The sequence below is a fragment of the Trichosurus vulpecula genome, chromosome 9 (genome assembly GCF_011100635.1).
Source record: "Trichosurus vulpecula isolate mTriVul1 chromosome 9, mTriVul1.pri, whole genome shotgun sequence".
In the NCBI taxonomy this organism is placed as follows: domain Eukaryota; kingdom Metazoa; phylum Chordata; class Mammalia; order Diprotodontia; family Phalangeridae; genus Trichosurus; species Trichosurus vulpecula.
This window is the reverse complement of record NC_050581.1, coordinates 182,062,310-182,070,888: the sequence shown is the minus strand read 5'-3', so window position 1 is coordinate 182,070,888 and position 8,579 is coordinate 182,062,310. Positions and strand designations below refer to the sequence as shown.

Sequence of the window (8,579 nt, the reverse complement as noted above, 5' to 3'; positions counted from 1 at the left end):
ATCATTACAAAAAGTCTTTCCATTGGTTGTCCATACTTTATGATAAAGCTATTTCAGGTGAGGGATACAGTAAAAGGAAAAGGCCATAGGCCTGATGTCTAATGGAAGGAAACCCCTTGAACCTTTCTTGAGTGGTGCTAGCAGAAAGCTACCAGCCATCGGAATACCAAGGAGATATCTATTTATTAATGACAGCTCCCTATTGTCACACAAGTTCTATAAATAAATTTCTATTATAAACTTTAAAAAAAAGTGATGTCCCAAACTAAACACAATGTTCCTGATGAGGTTTGACAAGGGTATAGCACATTTTCTATTCATGGAAGCTCCCCTCTCTTCACACAGCCCAAGATCACACTAGCTTTGTTCACAGCTACATTGCACCACAGAGCTTGCAGTCCACTAAAACCTCCAGATCTCTTTGAGAATGACTACTGTCACCCCAGCAGTTGCAGGACCACGAGGTGGGAGGGAAGTAAGGGGAGGGACCGAGGGACTGGAGGAGTGGAGGTCCTGGGAGCCTGGAGAGGGAGACGCCACCAGCACTGCTGCAGAGCAGTGGAGGAGCCCTGGAGGTCGCCCCTCAGACCCGGGTCCAGTCATCCTCCATCCCCTCAACTCCCCCCTTGGTCCTGGGAGCCATGGGTAGCTTGAGGCAGCGCTTCCAGAGGTTCCTGGAGCAGAAAAACATTGTCACCAGTTTGCTGGGGAAGCTGGAAGAGATCACCGGTGTCAAAAAGTACTACCTGGCTACAGGTTCCATTGCTTTCTTGGCCCTCTATCTCATATTTGGCTACAGTGCCTCCCTGTTCTGCAATCTCATTGGATTCATCTACCCAGCATATGCCTCCATCAAGGCCATTGAAAGCCCCAACAAAGATGATGATACCATCTGGCTAACATACTAGGTGGTATACAGCATTTTTGGCCTGGCTGAGTTCTTCTCTGACATCTTACTTTTCTGGTTCCCCTTCTACTATGCAGGGAAATGTGCCTTCTTGCTATGGTGCATGCTTCCAGTGGCCTGCAATGGCTCCCAGATCCTGTACCATCGCCCGATTCACCCCATCTTCCTGAGGCACCAGGCTTCCATGGACAGCCTGGTGACTGACCTGAGTGGACGAGCCCTGGACACAGCAGCCAGTCTGACCTGGGAAGCAACCAAGGCACACATGACTCACCTCCAGAAGAATAAATGAAGAGATCACTCCTGAGCCAGAGGCTTCGAATGACTGGGCACCCTCCTCCCAGCCCCCTCAGCATCAAAGGACCATGGCCCCCAATCCTGGCCCATGTCTAAGCAGCTGACCCCTCCCAGCTGCATGGCTCCAACCAGCTCTACCCTCTTGGGCTTTAGGACATTAGAGGAGTCTCCCCCAGCTGGAAGGTAGGATGGGCATGGGGGGACCTCTGCCCATTTAGGATCCATCAGCACCTGCTAAAGGCCCTGCTGTGGCTCAGACTGTTCTAAGTACACCGTTAACCACCCCCCTCTGGCCCCTCCACCCTCCACTGGCCTCCCACAGGACTCTTCACGTGTCCTGGCCATTTCAGCTGCCCATGTATTAAAAAAAAGTCTTACACAGGCCAAACTTGCTTGACCTCAAAAAAAAAAAAAAGAGAATGACTACTGTCTCTCCATGGCCCCATCATCTTATATTTATGAAGTTGATTTTTTCTCCCAAGTACAAGACTTTAAGTTCTATGCCTATTGAAATCTATCTCATTAGATTCAACCCAATGCTCTAGCCTGTCAAGATCTCTTTAGATCTTGACCACCATCCAACATGCTGGCTTCTTCTTCCAACTGTGTGCCATCTGCACATTTAATTAGAATCCAATCTATATCCAAGTCATTGATAAAAATGTTAATAAGCACAAGGCCAAGCAAAGATTCCCTGGGGTCCTCCACTGGACAGTTACTGCCATGTTGACATTGAAGCATTGACAAGTATTCTTTCAGTCTGGCTATCCAACCCAATCTGAATCCATCTGAGGGTATTACCGTCTTCTAATCCATAGTTCTCCATCTTCTCCTAAACAACAGCACAAGATGCTTTATCAAAAACTTTGCAAAAATCTAGGCAAACTCCATCCATAGAATTCTCCTCCTCTACTGGTTTAGTAAAAGGAAATGAGGTTATTCATAACCATAGTTTTCATTGGTTTCATTCTACCAAGTCCCACAGTATTCATGATTTGTTTTTAAGAAATGCTGGGCCATCATTTTTGATTACTTTCTAATTCTTGCTTATCTGGCCTATTCCACAGAGTTATTTTGCTGTTTTTTAACCAGCACCAAATATTTTTTAATGTCAGTTCATTATTTTCTATATATATATATATATATATGTATATATATATATATATATATATATATATGTCCTGCCACTTGTAAAATCACAGCATTTGAAGGTGTGAAGAACCTAAAAACTTTTAAATGATTTTTATCTTTATAGAATATGCTAAAAGACTTTATAATACTTCAGGCTAGAAAAATAACCAGCCACAAACTCCAATCCATGGAGTACTTCCAACATGCCCAGTACAGTGCCTGCTCTTGTAGGGGGATACAAAAGAAATACAAGATAAAGTCCCTGCCTTCGGGAAGTTGTCATAGTTCTGGGACTGGACAGGAAAGACAATTAGAGAACAAGATATTACTGTATTCAATGCTAATTGTATAATACAGTTATGGAGTCAGACCAATGCTAGGTCATTAGACTCAAGGACTTTTGGAGTTGGAAGGAACACCAGGGGCTGCTCCTCCTAATTCTATACACTGGGGCCAAGCAGGACATAGCTAATTCCTCTTCTGCCTGCTCACTCTTCAGATTATTTTTAAGCTTTTTTTTGAGACAATGGGGGTTAAGTGACTTGCCCAAGGTCACACAGCTAGTAAGTGGCTGGACTGAAATTCAGGTCCTCCTGATTTCAGGGCTGGTGCTCTATCCCCTGTACCACCTAGCTGCACCTAGCCCTTTGAATTCTTAAAGACAGTTATGCTTTCCCTGTCTCCTTTTCTCCAGGTTAAAAATCCCCAGTTCTTTGAATTTATCATCCTATGTGTATCAGTAATTAAGGTGAGACTTTTTAACTGTTTTCTCTTTTGGAGCACTTATTTAATCAAGTGCCTTTGATGAGTCCAGCCTTTGTTTCTTTGATTAAATCAGGAGCCTTTGATGACCTGGTTACCACAAGGGAAAGCCTAATTTACATAGGTTTGAGTCACATGTTTGTGATGCCAGAAGCTTTTAGGTCCTGTGGGTTTGAGTCACATGTTGTGATGCCCTTTGACCCTGAACAGGGTATATACACTCAGAGGTTTGTGTCTTGCCTTTGGGGGCTCACCCATAGAAGGAGCGTTAAGACTCGGGGCAAGCCATTGTAACTGCCCCCCGGCTTTGCTAACCCAGACCCATTGGTGCTTCTCTTTTCGGTAACTATACATGTGATGTCTTGATTAGACAAAGCCTGTCTGCTGAATATTGTTATTTGATCTGCTGATATTTTCTGTTTGTAATTTGTTTGGTTTGGTCTGAAGTTCAGGGAGCTGGCTCTTTCCCCGGAACTAAGTGAACGATACAAGTATGTTTGATTAAAGTTGGATTGTTATCCCCTTACAGTTGCTTTCCTTAGAAAAGCAGATCAAAGAACCTGTGCTGGCAGCTCTTGTTACTGGTCTTACTGGGTCTCACACCTCAACAACCGCCGCTAGCCAAATTGTTGTTACACTATGACATGAACTCAAAGCCCTTCCCAATCCTAGCTTTCCTCCTCTAGACCCTCTCCAAGTTATCACTATCCTTCTAAAATATGATGCCAAAATCAATACCTTTGGTTGCTCAAGTTGTCAATACATATATATCTATGTTCCAACAAAAGAGTTTAGACTTGCAGAAGCATACCTTGGGTAAAGATCATTATAATATTTAATGAAAATAATTAGAAAGATTGATATTTACACATGATTTTTAGGTTTACAAAGCACTTTAAGCATCATTTCTGCCTTTGAATTTACTTCTCACCACTACCCAGAGAGGTAGGTATCAGTTAATCACCAAGCATTTTAAAAAGATGCATTGATTAATAATCAAGCATCTATTAAGCTCCTGTTTTGATTGAGATACTGTGGTAGATAAGTGGAGGGGTGGGGGAGGAGAACAAAAGCAAAATAGAGATAGTCCCTGCCTTCAAGAAGCTTTTCTTCTACTAGAGGAGATAAGATATTCATGGATAAATAAATATAGGTTAAGGTTAGAGTTAGGAATACCAAAAGTCCACAGTGATTGGGTGGGACACTAACAATTTAGGAAATCTGAAAAAAAAAAAGGCTTTTGACAAAAGTAGTGCCTGAGTTGAGCTGTGAAAGGAGCCAGGGGTTCCAAAGGAAAGGAGTGAGAAAGGAAGGCATTTGGAAACGGGGAGGCGCAAAGCTTATGCAAAGGTATACAGGCCATAGAAAAAAATGTTCTTGAAGGGAAACTCCACGTACAAAGCAATGAAACTTGCCAGGAGCTTGGTATAAAAATACAGAAAGGAAACAATTCTCACCCTCCAGGAGTCTACATTCTGCTAGGGGCGATACAACCAAAGGAATGAATGAATGAATGAATGAATGAATGAATGAATGAATGAATGAATGAATGGAAGGAACAAATAGAATGTTATTTGGGTGGGCAAGGCACAGGGAGGGAAACTAACAATGGAAGAATCAGGAAAGGTCTCCTGGGGGACGTGGCACTTGAGCTGAGCCTTTAAGAAAGCAGGAGGTTCCAAGAGACAAAGGTAAAGAAGAGCATTTCAGGTTAAGTATTATCACCCCATTTTATGGATGCAGAAAATGAGGCTGAGAGTAGTCAAATGACTTGCCCAGAGCCACACAGTTAAGAAGTGTCTTGGGTGGATTTTAAATACAGAGCTCTTGACTCCAAAGCTAGTTCTTTCTCCTATGAAAAAAAATACCTGTGCAAGAGTAATTATTTTTAACCCAATTTGTAAACAGGTTTCAATATATACCATGGAAAATTGTTTTTCCAAAGCAACCAAACCAGAACGAAATGTTCTCAAGCAGCTATAGAACAGTCAAAAATAGTCATTAGGCAAGTCAAGAAAGAGGTATAGAAATCCTGGACTCATCTCCTTAAGTGACAGGCTTGCTGACAGATGACATGACAACTCCTCACACCTCAGCCTTCAACACACTTGTAAATATCAGCATCAATTGCATGGCCTCTTACATAAATGTCTCACACTCTGCGATCTCCAGACCCGCAGCTCAGCTGGTTTTTTTTTTCCCCAAGACAATGTTAAGATCCACGTTCTGAAGGCTTGCCCCAAGTTCATTTCAATAACTAATGCAAGCATCCCCCAAACACTCCCTCCTTTCCTTCCTCTTGTTCCTCAAAAAGATTGGTGGTCTTAAGACAAAAAAAAATTATCATCCTTTCTACTCTGAGTCTTAAATATTCAAGTAGAGCCATTTGTAGCTAATTCTATTTATATCTACGCAGTTTTTTTTTTTTTTTTTTGCCATTTGAGAGCAATGGAGCCATTCATAAGATGAGTTCAAGTCCCAGGCAAATAATTTAACCTCTCTGTGTACTTAGCATGGTGCCTGGCACATAGTAGGTGCTTAATAAATGCTAGTTGACTGGCTGAATGAATCTTGGGTGTGTTGCTTTGTTGTTTTGGTCAGTATAATTCATTAGCATAGGGATTTCCCACTGTGCAAACTCCCTCTGATGAAAAGATTGTTATTTGTCTAACATAGGTTCACAGCACAAGAGATACAGAGCAAGAAGGGGCTTTAAAGGTCCACTCCCATCTACAGATGAGGATCCTGGAGCTCAGAGAGGAAAGGTGGCATACCCAGCATCAAATTGCTGCACCCTCTGGATCTGCCAAGCATTACCAACCACCTTTGCATCCTGGGCCATCTTCAGTCATCCTGGTGAATATCAGGCCACTGGACCCAGATGACCATGGAGGAGAAAGTGAGGCTGGTGACCTTGCACAGCCCTCCCTCACTCTAATCAAAGTCAACTGTAAGTCATGTCATCCTTTCCCTGATGTCATGGTCCTCTTCGAGAACAAAGGACAAACACAACAACACAACCAACCACCTAAAGCTGAACCCGCCTTTTCTATCTCATCTCTCCCTTGTATTAGAGCTTGTTGAGAGCAGGGACTTTTTGACTTTTCTATTTGTATCTTTTTCTCTGTACCTGGCATATAGTAAGAGCTTAATAAAATGTTTCTATGTTCATGCATCCATCCATTCCTCCCTCCCTCCATCCATCCCTCCCTCCCTCTCTCTATCCCTCCCTCCCTCCCTCCATCCATCCATCCACCATCCACCCCTCCATTCACCATCCATCCATCCATCCATTCACCCATTCATTAATTAGCAGAGGTAGTAGATTGCAAAGGTGAAATTGAAACCCAGGTCCTCTGACTCCAAAGCTATTCTTTTATACTGCATTACTTTGCTATGGAATTCCTGGAGGTCCAGAAATGGTTTACCCAGGGTCACATAGCTGGTAAATGAGATTTCAAGCCAGCTCTTCTTTGACTCATAGCCCAGCACTCTGCCCATTCTGTCAAGCTACCTTTCCCCCACCTTCTCCTTCATCTGCATAATGTAGCTTATAATTCTAATTCTGTCTGCCTCAAAGGTAAACATAAAATGAGATTTTATATTTATATATATATATATATATATACATATGTACATATATATACACACACATAGGTATGTGTGTGTATATATATGTGTGTATATATATGTATGTATGTATATATAGATATTAAGTGTGTATACATAATCTTTATCATCATAAAGGGCTATTCAAATAAACACTAAAACTCAGATTTATGTAGCCCTTCAAAATTAAAAAGAACAAAGCACCCTTTTCTCCTGACATGAAGTAGACCGATATTATTAGCCTCCTTTTAGGATGAGACAATTGTGATTTAGAGAGGTTGAGTGATTTACCTGTGATCACACAGCCAGTAAATGTCAGAGAGCTTCTTCTCCTGATTGCTACCACCATACTGCCCCTTACAGCCCACGCTGCTTATAATATTTTTTAATGCCTAGCACCGCGCCTTGTGCATAGTCTATGTTTAGAAAATATCTGTTAAATAATGACTGAAAAAGTATAGCCCTGTCTAACTACTACTTGTCAATCATCAGTCTTTTTGCTCAATGGGTCAAACTGTGGATACACCAATTGTGTAAATACACAGTGTATGCACAGAGATAATAGTGTATGTTACAGATCTTAAAGAATAGGCAGGATGTACCAAAAGCCTAGGGACAGTTGAAATTTTAAGCTTGAAGAGCTGAAAACAGAGTTTGGACTTTTAGAACAACCTGCATTTTAAAATAGATTTTGTTTTCTTATAATTTTTAGATGAAGTGAAGCCTCAAACTCTCCTGATTTGTTTTTTTTTTTAAATTTGTAATTAGAAACCCCTTGTCTTGGCTTCATTTTCATTTGCAGTATTGTCTCACATTAATTTTCTGGACATGCACTGAAATTAATAGACTGCATCCAACTACCTTTACAAAGCTGATTTCTTGTTTTGGTGCTGCAAGGAAAGAAAATGGGTGTTATCCTCAGGGGGAAAAAAAGCATATGTGATAGGCATTATTATGTGACCATCTAACATTTGGGCATACATGGTTTGCAGTAGAAACAATTTCTTTGAAGAAAAATAAGCCCCCAAACCTCTTTTTTAGAATGCTAATGAAAATAATTCATAGAATAGAAAATAGGGTGTGCCTATAGAATATTGATGAAAGGATGAAAAACCAGAGAAGCTAAAGGTCAAAAGTCTGCCGGTTGGTTGCTTGGTTGGCAGAAAGATAGATGGATGGATAGAGAAACAAATGATAGATAGACAGATAGATAGATAGATAGATAGAGTGATGAAATGCAATTTTGTATAATGGATAGAGGATTATCCAAAAGCCAGAAAGAGCTGAGTTCAAGTCCTGCCTCTCTGACACATAATGGCTGTCCTCTCTGTCTCGGTCTCTGTCTCTCTGTCTCTGTTCCTTTGTCTCTGTTTCTGTCTGTATCTATCTATCTATCTATCTATCTATCTATCTATCTATCTATCTATCTATCTCTTTCTCCCCTCTACCCACCAATCTATCTCCCTGGCAACTGCTTTAATGTTAAGGGAATAGGAAGATCTTCCCCACATTAATAAGCCCATGTGACCACATGTGTTCAACCAAGGGTGTCTTACTGCTTTAACCTCTGGCCCAGCTGTGATACATCCTGAGTCACATAGAGCCCACTGGGGGAGGGACTTGCCTAAGGAGGAGCTTGCTTAGGGGGAGGCTTGCTTGTAGGAAGACTTTCACACCTTTTGGTACTAAGTTAATTAGGCACTGAGTCATGAGGGCTGTGATGCCTTCTGACTCTGAGAAGTGTATATATACTCTGAGTTGGTATTTTGCTTTGGAGGTTTGCTTATGAGTAGGATCTTTTGATTTCCTTGTTGAGACTCTGAGTAGCCATATATTCAGAGCTCCCCAACTGCTCAGATATACAAAGGCTCTC

The 8,579-nt window shown here is 41.5% G+C and overlaps 1 pseudogene; it reads left to right on the top strand.

The window, feature by feature from the left end:
- Window positions 1–641: 641 nt before the first annotated feature.
- Window positions 642–1,199, top strand: LOC118831869 (annotated as a pseudogene).
- The last annotated feature ends 7,380 nt before the right edge of the window (window positions 1,200–8,579 follow it).